The following is a 19809-nucleotide window of genomic DNA, read 5'->3' as shown; positions in this document are numbered from 1 at the left end:
AGAATGCAAGGGCATTAGAGCACAGAATGTCATGCAATCAGCAAACGCATCCTCAAAAATTTGGCTCTCACACTACTCACACTACTGTATGTCATTTATCCTTTGTTTGACACCTCACTACTCTAGTCAAAGCTGATGTTTTAGGCTGTTTGACTGTGGACTGATATTTTAACATAAGCTAAAGGGGTGAAACACTTTGATTTAGGTTTGATCAAATGTTTTAATAAAATTGTATTTTATCACCTTTCATCACCAGTTTCTGGAAATGTATATTGTGTCTCTTATTTTTTTGAATGAATGGGAAATAGGCAGTGAGACTGAAATGATGAAACAGACAGATGGGGTTTGACTGGGAAAAACTGAGAGAGATGGCGAGAGATAGAACATGTCATTGGTTCACACTAGATGTGTCTTATTGTCATGAATCAAAAAGGATATTAGTTTTCAGTTGGTTATTTGAGATACATTTATTAATTAGAGACAGAAACTCTATCACCCTCGGTTTTCTCAGTATGTGCGTTAATGTACAACACTCATGTCAAAACGACATAGTAAAACAAAGCATTTAGAAAGTAGGTCTTCACGTCATATTTATAATAAACAAGGTGGAAAGAGTACTGAAAAATCATACTCAAGTAGAAGTACTGTTGCTTCCCAAAACATTTAGTGTGAGTAGAGTAAAAGTATCTGTCCTAAAAATTACTTAAGAGTAAAAGAGTAGCTCATTTAAAAGTACTCATGAGTAGTGAGTATTGAGTACCGAGTTGCAAAACCTATGCCCCATTATAATGAACACTGTATGCCAACTTTTAAAATACATCACTAATCTATTATTTAACACTAGGGATGTGCATGCGTAGTCGAATATTTGAATATTCATTATGCAATAAATATTAGAATAGTAAAAATACTATTTCAATTTTGCAAAGTTTTGCTTTGCTGTCCATATATACTGTGAGATGCATGTTCAATCTTGAACACACAAACTAAAACTGGCAGTTATAACAGAATAGACTGGGTGACGCTCTTGAGTGTGGAAACAAGTTGATCACATTTGTTGAGCAATCAGTTCTGTCACTCAGTACGTTCAGATGGACATCAGAAAAGCGGGTTATTGTGAGAATGTGGCTTACTGTGAGAAAGCTAGGTTCCAGTTTAAATGTACCGGATAAGCAGTGTACACTTTAATCTCATATATGTGCAGCTCGTTAGAAACCAGCGTCACCGTAGCAACGTAATCATTGCAACGCTTCTGTAAACAACAAACATGGCAACTGAGAAAGACTATGCTAGGGGAGGTAAGGGACATTCATTCATTTAAACTGGTGTTTACAAATGAATATAGTTTACCGAGCACGTGGAAATGCATGTTTATCTCAACAAAAAAATGAGGTACAATATAAACATGATAACTATCAAGTGTTTATATTCGTCCTGTATGTTTACTTCGTCTGTCTACTTCATTAAGGGTGTCTTTTTCTTCGCTTTGCGTGAGCTTAAATGCTTTCATTCTATTATTATTTTTTTTTATGCATTGCTTGTTTAAATATTTATTTATTTTTTAAAACACAGGGCATGTGTTTTTATTTTTTTAAATCAGTTTATGTGGAGGGTCTAAATTTCCCTTAATGCCAACAGTGTTATTTTTGTGCATAAAACATGTTCAAACAATGCAAGGAATGCAAAAAAATGCTAAATAAGCAAGATTACTTGGTACGTCATGTCCTGCACTATAGAGGATTTAGAGCAGGAATGGGAAATGTTATTTGGTACAGGGGCTACATCACACTTAAAAAAGAATAATTCCACCAAAATTAAAATCCTCTCATCATTTACTCACCCTCATGCCATCCTGGATGTGTATGACTTTCTTTCTTCCGCAGAACACAAATTAAGATTTTTAGAAGAGTATCTCAGTTATTTTGGTCCATACAATGAAAGTGAATCAGTGCTAAAACATTGAAGCTCCACAAATCACATAAATCAGCATAAAAGTATTCTTATCCATGTACCTCCAGTGGTTTAATCCTTGTCTTCAGATGTGATATGATAGCTGTGGTGTAAACAGATAAATATTTAATTCCTTTTTTACTGTTAATTCTCCTCCATGCTCAGTGAATCTCCACTTTAAATTTCACATAGTTCTTCTTGTGTGTTTGGTGATTCACTTCATGCATATCTTCACCTACTGGGCAGAGAGAAGAATTTCTAGCACAAATGTACTTAAATATTGATCTGTTTCTCACCCACACCTTTCAACCCAATTCTGAAGTCATGGATTAAACCACTGGAGTTGTATGTATTACTTTCTATGCTGCTTTTATGTGCTTTTTGGTGCTTCAAAGTTCTGGTCACCATTCACTTACACTGAATGGACCTACAAAGACGAAATATTCTTCTAAAAATCATTTGTGTTCTGAAGAAAGAAAGTCATAGACAGACGCATGAGGGTGAGCAAATTCCAAGATAATTTTCATTTTTGAGTGAATTATTTCTTTAAGTAGCACATGGTGGGGCACATTGTCCTCCTTTTGAGATACAATGTTCAACATTGATTTAGTAATTGTTTCTTTTAAGTCCAGAAATAGTTGTGTTCTCATTCTCATGCATGATGCACAATTTTCTGAAGTTTGTGACTGGTGGAATATTCTACCTGAAGTAATGTTGATACTTTTATATCTTTATAAAGACTAAGCATAGTTATAAATTATTTTATCATCTCTACTTTCCTGGTAATTTATTAAAAAACGAACATTTAAAAAATATTATTATTTCAAATGTCACTGTTTTATTCTATTACATTAATACTTTTAAAGTTATTCAGCCAAAATTAGTGAGTGGTTTTCTCGTTTCCTTGTTATTGTTGTTTGATTAATAGCCTTTATATGATATATAGCCTACTGGACTCAATTCACTTACATGTACACTTCAAGTCTGACATTTTGATACAAAAACGCTTTTTGTCCCACTGTTTAAAGTTCACTTTAGACATAAACGACCGTGTTTACATTAAATCCTCACCAAGATGGGCATTGGTGGAATTATAGTGTAGGCCTATTTGATTATTTAGTCGCTAACCCTAATTAGCGCACTTGGAGCACGCGCATGTAAAGCATACAAACATTAACCGCATGTCAATCAAACAGTGCGCAGTTACAGACATCAGGAAATAAAAAGTCTATGTCAACCGACAGCATGTATTCAAACCAGATCAAGGACATTTATCTTTTTTCCGATAAATATCTAGATCATATTATTCTTTCGCAGCAGCCCAACAATCTTAGTGATAGATAGTTAAATTACAGGCTATGTTATAGAAACATTAAATAAAACAGAAATATGGAATTTACCTCAATATGTTTCTTCAAATAAACTCACATGACACAGTCAAGCAATTGGCCTTTTTCACAGTGAAAATCCCTTTTAGGTGCGGCCGTGATGTGTTCATGTCAAGTCAAGTGGTTTTTATTGTCGTTTCAACCATATACAGTTAGTACAGTACACAGCGAAACGAGAAAACGTTCCTCTAGACCATGGTGCTACATAAAAATAACGTAGGACAAACACAGGACCACATGAGACTACACAACTAAATAAAATACCTATATAAAATACCTATATATACCTATATAAAGTGCACATGCAAACATGTGCAAAAAGTACGGGACAGTACAAGACATTTCTGACAATGAACAGGACAATAGGCACAGTGAGAGACAGTGCAGCGCCGACCAGTAGCCTACACAGTAGTGCAAAAAGATGACAGTTTCTAAAAATGTAAACATAACATACTATGAGATAATGTTCTATGCACATAGCAGTTACTGAGGTAGCAGCCAGTTATAAAGTGACAGTAATTAAAGTGTAACTCATGACACGTGTGTGTGTGTGTGTCTGTCCAGTCTCTGAGTATTGAGGAGTCTGATGGCTTGGGGAAGAAGCTGTTACACAGTCTGGCTGTGAGGGCCCGAATGCTTCGGTACCTCTTGCCAGACGGCAGGAGGGTAAAGAGTATGTGTGAGGGGTGTGTGGGGTCGCCCACAATGCTGGTTGCTTTGCGGATACAGTGTTGTGGCATGGGGGGCGTGGTCATGTGTCGGTCTGCGGGAGAGAGAGAGAGCGGTAAGGCTTGTCACCTGACCACGCCCCCCATGCCACAAGTGTTTTTTGTAAATGTCTTTGATGGAAGGAAGAGAGACCCTGATGATCTTCTCAGCTGTCCTCACTATCCTCTGCAGGGCTTTGCGGTCCGAAACGGTGCAAGTCCCAAACCAGGCAGTGATGCAGCTGCTCAGGATGCTCTCAATAGTCCCTCTATAGAATATAGTGAGGATGGGGGGTGGGAGATGTGCTTTCCTCAGTCTTTGGAGAAAGTAGAGACACTGCTGGGCTTTCTTGGTGATAGAGCTGGTGTTCAGGGACCAGGTGAGGTTTTCCGCCAGGTGAACACCAAGGAATTTGGTACTCTTGACGATCTCCACAGAGGAGCCGCCGATGTTCAACGGAGAGTGTTCACCTTGTGCTCTCCTAAAGTCAACAACCATCTCTTTTGTTTTGTCAATATTCAGGGACAGGTTGTTGGCTCTACACCAGTCCGTTAGCAGCTGCACTTCCTCTATGTATGCTGACTCGTCGTTCTTGCTGATGAGACCCACCACAGCCGTATCATCTGCGAACATGACGATGTGGTTCGAGCTGTGCATTGCTGCACAGTCGTGAGTAAGCAGAGTGAACAGCAGTGGACTAAGCACACAGCCCTGGGGGGCCCCAGTGCTCAGTGTGGTGGTGGTGGAGATGCTGTTCCTGATCCGGATTGACTGAGGTGTTCCAGTCAGGAAGTCCAGGATCCAGTTGCAGAGGGAGATGTCCAGGCCCAACAGGTTCAGTTTTCCAATCAGGTGCTGGGGAATGATTGTGTTGAATCCTGAGCTGAAATCTATGAACAGCCTTCGAACGTATGAGTCCTTATTGTCTAGGTGGGTGAGGGCCAGATGGAGGGTTGTGGCGATGGCATCGTCCGTTGAACGTTTGGATGATATGCAAACTGCAGTGGATCTAGTGAGGGGGGCAGCTGGGTCTTAATGTGCCTCATGACAAGCCTCTCGAAGCACTTCAATGATGATGGGTGTAAGTGCGACGGGACGGTAGTTGTTGAGGCAGGACACTGCAGACTTCTTTGGTATGGGGATGATGGTGGTGGCCTTGAAGCACGTTGGAACGACGGCGCTGCTCAGAGAGATGTTGAAGATGACGGTAAGAACATCTGCTAGCTGGTCTTCACATCCTCTGAGCACTCTGCCAGGAATGTTGTCTGGTCCAGCAGCCTTCCGTGGGTTGACTCTACGTAGAGTTTTCCTCACATCTGCCGTGGTAAGACAGAGCACCTGGTCATTGGGAGGAGGGGTGGTCTTCCTCGCCACTACGTCGTTCTGCACTTCAACCCGAGCGTAGAAGTCGTTCAGTGCATCTGGAAGGGAGGCATCTTTGTCACAGGCAACTGATGTTGTCCTGTAGTTGGTGATGGCCTGGATGCCCTGCCACATGCGCCGCATGTCACCGCTGTCTTGGAAGTGACTGTGGATTCTCTGGGCGTGAGAGCGCTTTGCCTCTCTGATTGCCCGGGACAGTTTGGCCCTAGCTGTTTTTAGGGCTGCCTTATCGCCTGCTCTGAAGGTGGAGTTTCGGGTCCTCAGCAGTGTGCGCACCTCCGCAGTCATCCACGGCTTCTGGTTGGAGCGTGTGGTGATGGTCTTGGAGAAAGTGACATCATCAATGCACTTGCTGATGTAGCTGGTCACTGATGCTGTGTATTCCTCCAAGTTGGTAGAATCGCCATATGTTGCAGCCTCCCTGAACATGTGCCAGTCAGTACACTCAAAACAGTCCTGAAGAGCAGAGATGGCTCCTGCTGGCCAGGTTTTCACCTGCTTCTGAAGCGGTTTTGTGCATCTGAGGAGCGGTCTTTATGCTGGAATTAACATAACAGAGATGTGGTCTGAGTAGCCAAGGTGGGGGCGGTGCTCCACCCGGTACGCGCCTGGGATGTTTGTGTAAACAAGATCAAGCGCGTTCGCCCCTCTCCTTGCAAAGTCCATATACTGATGGAATTTAGGGAGCACTGTCTTGAGATTCGCGTGGTTGAAAACTCCGGCGACAATAAACAGTCCATCGGGGTGAGCGTTCTGCAGTTCGCTCATGTTGAACTGTGTTTGAGGCATTCTCCACAGATGGCGGCATGGCGCCAAATCTGCAGTTGCTGTTCAAATTTGTTACGTGTGATTTGATTTGACGGGGGTCATGAGACTCTCGTAGCCAATCATGTTGATAGATAAAAATTAATTCTGGACAGGGAGGTAGCAAACACAGATGGTGGAAAAATAGCGCAGTAAAAGTACAGTTACAGCAATTAAAATGTACTCAATTAAAAGTTAAAGTATAACATTTTTAAACAACTTATAAAAGTACAATTATTGGATATTATTGGATATACAGGAATGTGAGTATTTGTAATTTGTTACTTTACACCCCTGATAATAAATAATCAATAACATGCATATGCATGATTTGTTTTTCCATCAACATGGAAGGCAATATGAATAATGAAGAATAACCACCGTCTTAAAGCAGCAAAGTCCAACACTTGAACTTGAATCATATTTGTCACCATATGTGGTGCTCATCAACAATTTCAGTCAACTTAAGATGTTTTTCAAAGGTCAGGATAAAATTCAGTGGGGAATGCCAGCCTAACATGTTCATGGAATAAGTCTGATGAATAAATGAATATTTTTCACTAAAGTCATCTCAGTGCTCTCTTGTTTTGAGTTGATCCACGGTGCATACAGATGCCACAACTTCAAAGGCGCATGTGGATACAACTTGAATGGAATTGTTTTTAATGATACCAAAATGTCATAAAAACATTTTGTTTCATGAATCAAGCTACCTGTTTTTTCTAAACTAATACATTTTCTTTGCATACACAACTAATGTAGAACATTGGTCAGAGCCTTTTCTCATACCATTCTCCCAGTTACAGGGAGCTGTAAAACGGAGAAGTTCGGCTGCATAAGTCAGTGAATTGAGAGTATTTCACCCTGTTTATCATGCCGTTGCCTGTGGAAGACTAGCCTTATAATCCCTCTGCCTAAACGTGTTTACAGATTTTTTTAATGCAGTGTTTATTAACACATGAATCAAACCTGTTTATTGGAAGATGAGCCATCTCTCTCTCTCTCTCTCTCTCTCTCACTCTCTCTCTCTCTATATATATATATATTGCATTCTATAGAACTACAATGCCCATCATGCACTACGTCTCCTCCCTGAAGTTTGCACACTTTTACTTCTGATTTCTCACAAAGGGCAGTAGATGTGTACAAAAGCAAAACATTAATTTATTTTAAAAGAAACACTGATATAAGGGTCTAAAATAAAAAAAATATTCTGTTACTTTAATCGTTACTCGGAAAAGTAATCTGATTACATAATGTGTGTTACTTTTTTCATGTTACCCCAACACTGTTGAAGAGTGAGCAGAACAGACCAGATTACTAAGGTCATAGGATGGAGCCATTTATCAGATCAACAATTCAACACAGCTGAAATTATTCAACTTTTCTGAGTGTAAAGTGGGAAAAGGGAAAATCACAGATATTTTAAAATATACTGATTTATACACATCAATTAAAATGTTGACTACTGTCCATCAACTACATTGGGTGAATCCTGGAGTTTGGCATAAGAGTGAAACCCCACTATTGCAGTGCAATTCTGCTGCAGGTCCCAATGTAAAGTGACGAAAACAAACATAGCAACAGCTTTGGAATATCTGGAAATAAAGCAAAGTTATAGAGAATAAAATGGCAGTCTTTCTTTGATCGCATGTATATCACAAAAGCTTTGCAGCAAAATGATGTTGCTGTGGAGAAAGCCGCTTACTGAACGAGTCGTATGTACATTATACAGGCATAAAGAGAAAGCCACAAACACAGTGTATGTAAACAGGAATGCCACTTTCCAGCCTTAAGCAGCTTGCTCACAATAGATGGCTTTCTGGTGTCCATGTAAATGTAGTCAATTTGATTGACATCCATGTTCAAACAGAAATGAAATCACTTTTTGCATACCAAGCCCGGAAAGAAGTGTCACACCTTTTGAATGAGTTTGACCAAAGCCCTTTCAAAAGGCATTCACTTACTACTTCCTTAGACTGCTAAAATCGATTGCTGCAAAATTCCTCCAGTCATTTGAGTGATAGTCTCGCTCTATTCATTTCAACTTTTTGTCATGTTGAATCACTGCCACCTCTTTTGCTTTATACTCTGTGGTAAGCTGGAACACTGCAAATAATTTGCATGTTGCAAGATTAAGGACTCTCTCTCTCATTCTCATTTTGGTATTATGGAGGATATAACTTCTATTTAACATTATGTCCATGAGAAATAGGATGCAAATAAGGCCATTTGTCAGTATTCTGTGCCAAGACATTAAAGGAAATTACTTCATACAGCTATTAAAAATCAACTTGGACCAGTTGGTTGAAAACAAAAGTTGCATGAAAAGTTTAATTAGTTTTTAGAAGAGGACTAGCATTATTTGTTTGCTGATACCACTTAGTTTTAAAAAGGCTATAAAGGGCCTGAATACTTATCTCAGTTTTTTTTATTTTTAATAAAGTTACTACAAATCTGTTTTTTGTTAATCATTATGGGGTATGAAATGTAGACTGATGTGAAAAAATTATAATGTAAAAATGTTTAGCATAAGGCTGCAATATAATAATTGTGGAAAAAAGAGTGTGTTTGAATACTTTCTGAATGCACTGTATGCTTGTATATGTATGCATGCATATTTCTGTTTATAATTACATTTTTGTTTTGTTGTTTTTATGTAAAGCACTTTGGACAACTTTTTTATGAGATGGTGATATGAAAATTAATTGGAACTTGAATTGGAACTTTCATGAATCAAATTAATAAGAACAAATCCAATCTCTGTATGTCTTGCTTTAATTCTGTACTCTACCCACTGATCTATACATATAACTGGATAGCTCATAGAATTCTAAACTGCCAGCAGTAGGTGAAGCTACCGGAAGTGCTCTGGCGGCCATCTTACTATTCCCTACCGACAGAGGGCATCGCGGCATGTGCAACGTTTAACCGCGAAACAACACTCACTTAAGGATGCGGCTAAAGTGCCCACAGGTTGTAATTTATGACTATGTACATATTAAGCACACATTAGTCGTTATCCCCATGTAGAGTGTCCATAACGATCATAATCTTTAATAATCAACAGTAAAAATACAACACCAAAGTGTATTAATACCCCTTTTAAAGCAAAGTTATCCATCTGCAGATTGTTACAGCATGCAATGTTTCTCTGCCTTCATAGTTTAAATCTGTTGATGCTCATTGTTCATAATGTTGACAAATTATACATCTGCATAATTTGCCAACATTATTAACCATTTTGACTAGATTATATAGTAAATGTGAACTAATTTAGGGGTGCATGCACATCAACAAATTTTAAAGTTAAGAAAAACGACTAGCTTTGTGTTGATATTGTAACTAGACAGTATCTCTTAGAATAAATCCAGAACCAAATATAAAAATGTAGCATAGTATACACACACAAGTTCATATGTAGTATGTGTATATATATATATATATATATATATATATATATATATATATATATATATACACACACACACACATTAATTTACCTTTACTTAATGGAATTATCCATTTGCATTCATTTCTGGAACATGTACATACCAGCTTGTGAGCATTTAATTATTTCAACAATCCCTGATATTTTAAATCATAATCAGAAATAGGTTTATTGACATATGCACACTCAAGGAAATCATACATATTTATTTGTTCAATAACAAAAGCTTCCAAGTACATAAAAAAAAATGAACTTAAAGAACAGGTGGAGCAATCAAATTAAGCACCAACTTAGTTGCAAACTAACTAGTAGTTACGAAGCCTTGAACTTTATACCCCAACTTAAGACCTTACGCACAGCTATTTACTCAACCTCATGTCCTTCCAAACCTGTATGACTTTTTCTGTGGAACACAAAAGATGCCATTTAAAAAAATGTTTTTGTCCATATAATGAAAGCCATTGGTGACCAAAACAAGCTATTTTGCTCACCATTTACTTTCATTATATGGAATACAAAATACATTTTTGGGGGTTCTGCAAAAGAGTCACATGGATTTGGAAGGACATGAGGTTGAGTATATGATGACAGAATTTACATATTTGGGTCAACTTTTCTATTAATATTAAATGTTATAACTATCTGAAACACAGTAATTTTATGAGACTTATACTGCATGTTGCAAAAGTACCTTCACTGCAAATAAAAACAGACAGTATAATATTTTTTACTCTGTTAAAACAGCTCTTCAGTGAAGCCAGGCTGACTCCTCATACAGCTTTTCCTCCTGTTGCAAACCAATTCCAGTTTTATCTAGCATTCAGTGCGATGTTTATTGAAATCCAAACGGCAAATTTACCTTGTTTAACTTCAACAATATCCATGTGCACCTTTTCAGGGCTGGACTGGAAAGAGAATCGGCCCGGATTTGACATAACTGTCAAAAAGTTGTTGGGTGGGTAGTGTTCGCTAACGCGGCGGCTCGTTTTAGATTATCGCGGCCGACACAGCGACCCGCTCGGTTCTCCCGATGGCCAGTCCACCCTGATCGGCCCCAAAGTTTGTCGGTCCACCGGAAAAATGTCCGGTAGTCCAGATTACCAGTCCTGCCCTGCTCCTCGTCTATTCCAATTGATCACTTTATAAATGATGCCCGTGAGCTGGACCGTATTCAGGCCTGCACTGCAAAAAGTACAAATCACACACAGAGAATTAATGAAAGCCCACATTATATTTATCATATGTAACCGGTGTTGATCTGCAATTAGATATTCAACTTGACCAAAAAAGCTGACTTAGGAAAATAACCACAATGAATAACAGTATAACTCACTAAGTTAACGTTAGCTGCATAGCTAATATTCATTTATCCTAAGAAAATAACCACAATGCACGTTCAACATAAACAAAAGCTAAAAAACATAATTATGTATTCAGAATAAAAACTTTAAAGCCTGCAAAAAATATGTTTGCAAATGTCTACTGATATCTTACCTCAGTTTCTTAAACTTGTTTCTATTGAAACACGTGCGCACGTGCACCGCTGAACGTAATGCTGCTGCAATAAAGAGTAACATAACACGCTCACATTTAGAATAAGCAGGGGGGAAAATTAAAGTCAAAATAAATAATGAATTACATATTTAGGAAGATTGCGTTGTGATACAGTGTATGCAGACATAAGAAATGTGTTTTAATGTGACTGGATGGGTACAAATTACTCACCAAAACAGACGATTTCCCATTGAGACACATAGGAGTACAGAATGTTAGGGAATACCAAGATGGCGGCGCAGTAGCTTCACTGTTGTGACGTCATGAGCTATCCAGTTATCTATATAGATCAGTGACTCTACCATCCGTTGATATCTTGTCACTCCTGGCCCTTGGATGAAATCCCCTGGCTTTGAGCCACAATTGAAACGGTCTCATGTGCAGAAGGCCCAAAGGGATCACCGTGGACTCAGACGCCATGAGACCTAGTATTCGTTGATACTGACGAACAGTGAAACTTTGACCTAGCCTGACTTTGCTCAGGGTGTTCTGAATGAACATGATTCGAGCGGGAGACAATTGTGCCCGCATTGTGATCGAATTCCATATAACTCCCAGATAGGTAATTCCCTGGGTGGGAGAGAGAACACTCTTTTTGAAACCAGATGAGCTAAGAAATATCCCTGTGCTGAACTGCCAGTTCTTGAGACTGTGCTAGTTTCAGCCAGTCGTCTATGTAATTCAGAATGCGGATGCCCCGGAGTCGCAAAGGAGCCAGTGCTGCATCCATGCATTTCGTGAATGTGCGGGGTGATAGGGCTAGGCCGAATGGAAGAACCCGATATTGTAAGGCTTTGCCCCCGAAAGCGAACATCAGGAACTTCCTGTGCTGTGGCAAAATTTCTATATGAAAGCATGCGTCCATGAGATCGATCGTGACCAGCCAATCGTGATGTTGGATTTGTGACACAACCGTCTTGATAGTTAGCATCTTGAACTTGAACGCCCTGACTGAGTGATTCAAGCCTCGAAGATCTAAGATCGGACGCAACCCCCCACCCTTCTTGGGAACCAGGAAGTATTTGCTGTAAATACCTGACTCTTTCTCTGGAAGGGGAACATGTTCTATGGCCCCTTTGACCAAGAGATTTTTCAGTTCTTTCCACAGTAGAAATGCCTACTCCTGTTTCACAGTAGTGGAAACCATGCCATTGAAACGCGGAGGGTGGTGAGCGAATTGGATTCTGTAGTCATTTTCTACTGTTCTTAGGACCCATATAGAAATACCTGGCAGAAGTTTCCATGCTGCCAGGTTCTCTGAGATGGGTATTAATTTTGTCACTTCCTGTTGAGGGGATGTCGAGTGTTCCGCGTCGTGGACAAAGGCAGGAAGCAGCAGTACACCCAACATTTCGCTGGAAGCCTCTAACAGAGGTGGCGGGAATGGAGTGGTTTCGTGGGGGTACACAAGCCCTGTCCCGAGGGGGGCTACCCCCACAAGGCTGGGCACAAGACCATCAGGGTTTTTTCTTTTTAGAAATTACTACCCTGAGGTCTTGCTTTGGGGGCTGCTGAGGGTGACGAGCCTGTCCCCAGTCTTTAAGAGGGGGAGCACGACTAGCCATGCTTTGATTCTGAGCCTCCCTTCTAGCAGGACCGGGGCGGGTCTGGGTGGCCGACGGCCCCGCCCCCTGAGTGCGGCGAGGAAGAAACTGCCTGAATGTTTCCTCGTGATTTTTCGCCTCCTGGAACCTGGTGATAACTATATTCATAGCGTTCCCAAATAAGCCAGAAGGTGAAACCGGGGCATCAAGAAGGAAAACTTTGTCCTTATCTCTGATGCCCCATAGGTTGAGCCATAAGTGTCTCTCTGTGCTGACTAAAGCAGACATAGACGGCCAATGGCACTTCTGGTTGCACGAAGAGATAGATCCGTAGCTCGACGAAGCTCGGAGAAAGCCTCCTCATCAAGCGTGGTACCCGCACTCAGGTCCTTCAGCAGATCAGCCTGGTATGCCTGTAACACTGCCATAGTGTGCAGGGCAGCACCAGCCTGACCCACTGCCTGATAAGCCTTCCCTACTAGTGTGGAGGTATTCCTGCATGGCTTTGTGGGGAGAGAGGGTCATTTTAACGATGATGCCGAACCCGGCGAGAGATAACCCGCAAGTGTCTCTTCAACCAGCGGCATCACCGAATACCGCCGTGTCTCAGCACCCACGATAGTCGAATATATAGTCGACGAGGGCACATAGACACGGGATGTATAAGGTTTCCTCCATGAATGAGAGAGCTCGTAATGGAGGTCATCAAAGAAGGGGGCCACCAGTCAGAAATCTGTCCTCCAACTTGTAGCGTTTGGGGGTCTCTTGTTTGCGTGGCCAGTCTAATTGAAGCCTGGCCACCGCATGAGTAATCACCTCGAGTAATTCCTCCGATGATATATTATCATGCACGGAATGCTAGGAGGGTGGGTAATTCAAAGTCCGCAGACTCCAGAGATTCCACAAGGTCCCCCTCATGAACCGAAGAGGCGCCGGACCGTGCTTCAGGATCACGGAAAGGACCAGCTGGGTCTGGGGAGAGAGTGAACGATAGGGATGGACCTCTCGCTCCTCAGCCAGATCCATACAAGAGCGCCACGATTGAAGTGTGGGTGCCGACTCTTGGAAGTAAACGAGACGAGAGCGAAGCATTTTGAGCAAGAGCAGATCGCAATGCTCGCACCCGTCCTGCCCCAACGTGAGAGCAGCATGCTCTTCCCCCAAACATACAAAGAAAAACTGATGTGTGTCCCTCTCAGTCATAGAGCATAGACAAGCGAACACACTTGCTCTGTCTTTCAGTCATTTTCTCCTTTCTTTTCTTTTTTTTTTTTAGAGAGAAAGCGTTCTATCGTTTGCCAGTGATAAAAAAGATCTTTATTAAGTTCAACACATATACAGCTTGAATGGTATTGCATGTAAAGATTTTATCACCAAAAGAGTAGCAAAACACTTAGTAGCCCACAGGAAAGCACATCAAAAAAGTACCATGGCATTACCATGTGTTTTGGACCATTACCTGGGAGCACCATGTTTATACAGTGGTATACGAATTAGGTAGTCATTTATTGAAGTACCATAGTAGTACCAAGTTATTATTTGAAATACCTCGAAGCACCATGTACTTTTAATTGTATATGAATATGGTAATCATATATACAATTACCATGGTAGTAACATGGTATTCTTGAAGTACTTTGAAGCACCATATAAATACAGAATAGTTCATGAATATATGGCGTTATATTTGTGCCTCATTCCTGAGCGAGTAATTGTAAGTTTTGAGCACAGAGAACTATATTTTGCAAGCACATTGCATTATATTTTGAACAGAAATTAACAATCGCAAATAAAAAAATCGTTTGAGCAAAGAAAAAACGATTCCGTGCTCAAAAAAAGATCGTATAATGTAGGACTATCTGCGTTCGCTTGGCGCTCCATTTGATCCATATTATTCTATTTTATTCAATACATTTTTAGGGTGATGACGATATAAAATATGACGACAGACATTAGAAGCTTCATTCTAAAACCTCAATAGAAGTTTCGAATGTAAATATGACATGACATTTGGTACAGTCTAGTATGAACGGTCAGAATGACCACTATGGCCATTCTAGTAGTTCTAGAATTCCGGTAGTTCTCGTGTAATTAGTGTCCTTTGGAAGATCAAAGCATGTCTCAGCCATGACAGTATTACAAATGTCATAGACAGTAATGTCTTTGTATTGAAGGCCAAGTTTAAAATATATCTCTATAAATTCATGCGCATCCAGCTAAAATAAAGCTCCTGGTAGGATTTTGAGGGATCTCATTAATTCAGAAAAACAGAGCAAAAACTTTTTTTTCCATGAAAAATTATCTCGTAATTCTGAGATAATTAAGTCGTTAATTCAGAAAAACAGAGTACATTTTTTTTTCTCAAGTGAATGCAATACGCTTCCGTAGATAATAGCAGGGTTTCATCAAAGGCATAGAAAACCATAACATCATAAAACTAGAAATTACTAACTCACCTGACGTTGTGGCATATTGTTGCAGTTTTCACCATTTGACTCTGTCATGTTTGATGGTGGCTAGAGAAGACATCTATCCATAAAGGTTTTCGTCATCTTTGTGCTGTGTGGTGATTGGAGACCAACAGCCAATCACAATTGACCTTTACTTTTCCGATTGGTTGATTTTGTGGCACACTTGTAACGCTGTTGCAAGTTGAGCCAGCGTGTGGGTAAAGAGTTGAGCGCGCGTGTGTCAAGAGTTGAGCGCGCGTGTGTTTGAAGAGTTGAGCGCACGTGTGTGTCAAGAGATGAGCGCGCGTGTGTGTCAAGAGTTGAGCGCGCGTGTGTGTCAAGAGTTGAGCGCGCGTGTGTTTGAAGAGTTGAGCGCGCGTGTGTCAAGAGTTGAGCGCGCACAGAATTAAGAGGTTGAGCGAGAGAGAGAGAGAGGGACTTGACAGAGCGCAGAGAATAAATTTGTGAGAGCACCTGAGTAAACTGCGTGAGAGGGTTATTATTGCACGTTAATATGGATAATAGCAAATACATTTATTGAGCACGGAATCGTTTTTTCTTTGCTCAAACGATTTTTTTATTTGCGATTGTTAATTTCTGTTCAAAATATAATGCAATGTGCTTGCAAAATATAGTTCTCTGTGCTCAAAACTTACAATTACTCGCTCAGGAATGAGGCACATATATAACGCCATATGAATATGGTAATTGTATCACAAAGTACCATGGTATTACAATCTGATACCATTAGAAATCACATTGTTATTGCCCAGATGTGCTCAAACACACAAGGATTTGGCCTCTGATAAGAAGCTTCAGAAATACAACAGCTAGACACAGAATTAAAATATATGTAGAGTTTTTATACAGGAACATGCAAAGGAAATTATGTTCAAATGGGTATGGGTTTGTAGAGATAGTATTAAAAATAGTGATTTTTCATTTTAAATGCATGGGGTTGTACAGGTAGCATGCATACAGTAAACATGAATTTACTTGTTTTTTAAATGCATATTATTTGCACCATACTGCGTAGCCGATACTGTACTGTATTGTGCTATAATTTATTATGCTGTATCATGGCTTTGATAAACATTATGTGAATAAGTATTTTAGATTATTTGTCTATGAGAGTATGCTCTGTGCATATGTGCATATGAAGTAGCTTAAATGTAGCAAGCTCCTTTTTTTGTGTAGCTTGTAGTTGAACTTGCTACTTTCTCTGAAGTGTAGCTTCTAGCTTAGCTTAATATTTTTGTAGAATTGTTGGTAGCTTAGCTTGCTAAATTTATTGAGTAGCTTGCCCAACACTGAATAAAATGTATACCTTTTTTTAAAGATGATGTATGTAATTTCTATGCAACTAGCACCACCAAATGGAATTTCAAAAATAAACATTTGCGTTATTAAAATAGCTTTCTGAATATGTCCCCATCTGCCATTGGACAAACATGACTATCTGTTGGAAGACAACAGTGGAAGACAAGAGACACTTGTTTGAAAACAGTCATTATTTTTGCAATTCTGTGGTGTCGCTAGTGGCCCAGACATTTCACACATCAGCTTAAAGGTACCAAATACTTTTTGGGGTCGCTGTATATTTGCAGATAATACAAATCACAAGTATGTTGTGCCACAGAGGGAAATTCTCACATCTAAATCAATTCTTTGTTTTAAATTCAACAATTCTTTGTTGCTTTTGCTCACCCAGTCAGAATGCATGCTAATGCAAAATAAAATCACTAAATAGAGCAGTGATAGAGAGCATAGAGAATTTCAGTTGTTTTTAATGACAAGATTTTTCTTTATTTAAAAAGGTAAACAATAGGGCTCCCAGCATATCAATATCATGCCATATAACTTACTACAAGTATTTTCAGTTTACTTGACAAGTCATCTTGATGAGCTGTCACAATGAAACTCAAAAAGCCAGTCCTTGCAGTGCTGTATTTACACTCCTCTGTGTAACTATAGACAGCTGCCATTGGCTCAAGTGTGGAAGGCATTACTTGAAGTATGCAAATGTTTTATAGCAGCATTTTTCCCACAGAGAGAAATGTCACCACAATTTGCTTTGACATTTACTTGTGCGCTAGCTCATGATCTGTAAAACACAACTGGCGTGAACATTTTCTCAGGATGTTTGCATGCTTGCAGTTGCCCCCAAGTGAAAGAAGGGGCTGTGTAAATTGTAAAGTCTGGAACGTCTGTGTTTTTTGAAAGAGAAGACAATTTACCATTGCTGTGGCAACCAGTGGCCTCTGTTCTGAGTGATTTGAAAGTGTTGAGTGACAAGATTTTTTGAAAGCTGAAACAGAATTTGGGTTTGTCCATTCTATACACAAATCAATAAACCTGTAAGAACAATGTATTAGAAATGAGTTTTTAGAAATTAAAGGTGAGACTATAAAAGTATTATAAAAAAGACGAAAAATATTTTTTTATATAGAATTTGTCAATTAAAACCAGCCACAATGCAGAACACACAGAAATGAACGGGTGAGACCATAACACATCCACTGAGGTCAACCGGTGGATCCCACTGTGACGATTTTTCCTCCTCCATGGAGATAGCTGCACTGTGGGCCCTTGGACTGGACATTGCTTTATCTAGCAACTCTGTCTTCAGTATCTTTCAATGGGCTGGATGAAACCAATGACTGTGTGAAGAGGCAAGGTAATTTCACACATAGTACCATTACCAGTAGGGACAAAGACATAATTGCTTTTCTGGCTTTGAATTTCCAGGAGGCCCTCACCCATGTCCAGCTGTTCCAAGCGTCAATTTGTCTCATCGGGTTCAAACAATGCTACTGCGTCGGACTGGTCAGTGTGGGGTGGTATCTTACACTTTACCCACGTTACTTGGCCTGCTAGAATGACTATATCATGCCCACTTATTCTCAGCCATCCATGCTGCCTGCTGGGCTCTGAGGCTTGTACAAAGTTCTTAAGGGTTTGTGCTTTCTCACTTGAAACAAAAATAGCTCCAGAAAGCAGGGAGATTAAAGTTGGCATAAGACGCTCTCGTCTCCCTTGAATCAGTTCCTCTACAGTACAGTACTGTTATTAAGGCCCAACCATCGAAAGGAATAAGGTCTTCGTTCACTGCATACACTTCTAATTTCTTTGGACTAACCATTTAACCAGCAAGTGGTCTTAGATCTACATCTGGTAAGTGCTGGTCTTTCCAAGCTCTATCAATCATGCTGACTAGGGCACCTGTATCGAGTAGGGTGCTTAAAGCAAGGCCATTTAAGTTGAGTCAAAGCTTTTTTTCCAATGAGTTTGATAATGGGCTCATTCTTGACCCTCTGTTGAGTGTTGTGTTATCTTTTGTTACCAGATCCTTCAACATTACCATGTGAGAATTTTCTTATGGGATTACCTTCCTCACCATCAGGCTTAGCTTCTTGTGAATACTCAGTTTGTTGTTGGGACAGTGGTGGACTGGTCACTGGTTGTCCCGTTACAGTAGCCACTTTCCGTTTCCCTCATGCCTGGGTTTTTGGAGGCATCTTATGGCCAGGGGTCTTTCTTCACTGCAAAGGAAACAGTGCTTACAATCTTGCAGCCCCTTATCAACACACTTTGGACAGCCATGGGGTTTGCCTTTTCTCCTTTGAGCTGGCTTGTTTACAGAGCACTTACAGGTACTCTCAGTTTGCATTGACTGTGCTCTGGTGGTGTTGAAGCTCTTATTGAATCTACCATGCTAGCATCTGTTCTAGCCACAAGTCACTTGATGTGGTCATCATCCCTTTTCTGTTTGGGAATCTCTTGCACAACTCTTTTTTCTGTTACTTGTTCCCCTTCTAGCTGACTTACCAGACCCAGACTTCAAAATCTTTCATTTTCATCACTTGTGATTTTCATCATGTGTCACAATATCATCTCACATCAGTGGCATTATTGTCTGGCAACAATATGGCAACCCCATATTATCTTTATGTATGTGTCCCAGACCCTGATAAATGGTATGTAAAAACACATCTTGAATGGTTACTGGACTGTACTACACCTCATTGTTTGTTTGTTTGGCAGCAAAGAGGATCTTTTGCTCAATTAAAGAACTGTTAGTGTGTTACATGTTCACTTTGCATCAGCTCATGAAACAACTCTGTGCTGTTTCTATCTCCCAGGTGTGATTGGAGAAACCCTCTGAGCCCTTTAACAGTCCTATCTTCTTTGTTCATCAACATATCTTTGAAGTTTCCAGGCTTTATTATTCTGAGAATACCCCTCATGATCTCTGCTTCACAGAAATTCCTTTAATGCCATCCTCAATTTGTCTGCACACTCTGTTGTAGGTAATGTCTGAAGCGCAACTGCCAATTTGATTCCCATGTACTTTGAATTCACAACGTTGGAGGTGAGACAGGTCTCTTAAGGAGACTACTTTTATGGGGAGTCACGTGATGCCATGCAGGGGTCGGACGTGTGAGCGGAGAGCTCTGCACACGTTGCTAGTTTTTAATACTTTTTATGTCATGAACTGGTGAGATTCAACACACACTGACATATTGTCTTCATAAAAGAGATAAGAATCAAAGACTATAAAAATTATCGGGCTCTGG

At 40.1% G+C, this 19809-nt stretch overlaps 1 protein-coding gene and 1 long non-coding RNA gene across 6 annotated transcripts in view; one reads left to right on the top strand and one right to left on the bottom strand.

Annotated features, from left to right (window-relative positions):
• The window catches only part of LOC127639989 (EGF-like repeat and discoidin I-like domain-containing protein 3), a 325228-nt gene that overhangs the window by 183198 nt on the left and 122221 nt on the right, over nt 1-19809 (top strand). The gene's annotated exons all lie outside the window — the stretch shown is intronic.
• LOC127640032 (uncharacterized) lies at nt 10648-11514 on the bottom strand. The gene is made up of 3 exons (XR_007970053.1): nt 11410-11514; nt 11179-11242; nt 10648-10866 (listed from the first exon to the last, which is right to left on the bottom strand). It is a non-coding gene; the product is annotated as an uncharacterized LOC127640032 (long non-coding RNA).

Source organism: Xyrauchen texanus, chromosome 4 (assembly GCF_025860055.1).
Source record: "Xyrauchen texanus isolate HMW12.3.18 chromosome 4, RBS_HiC_50CHRs, whole genome shotgun sequence".
NCBI classification, from domain to species: domain Eukaryota; kingdom Metazoa; phylum Chordata; class Actinopteri; order Cypriniformes; family Catostomidae; genus Xyrauchen; species Xyrauchen texanus.
This window is presented reverse-complemented; position numbering and strand designations above follow the sequence as displayed.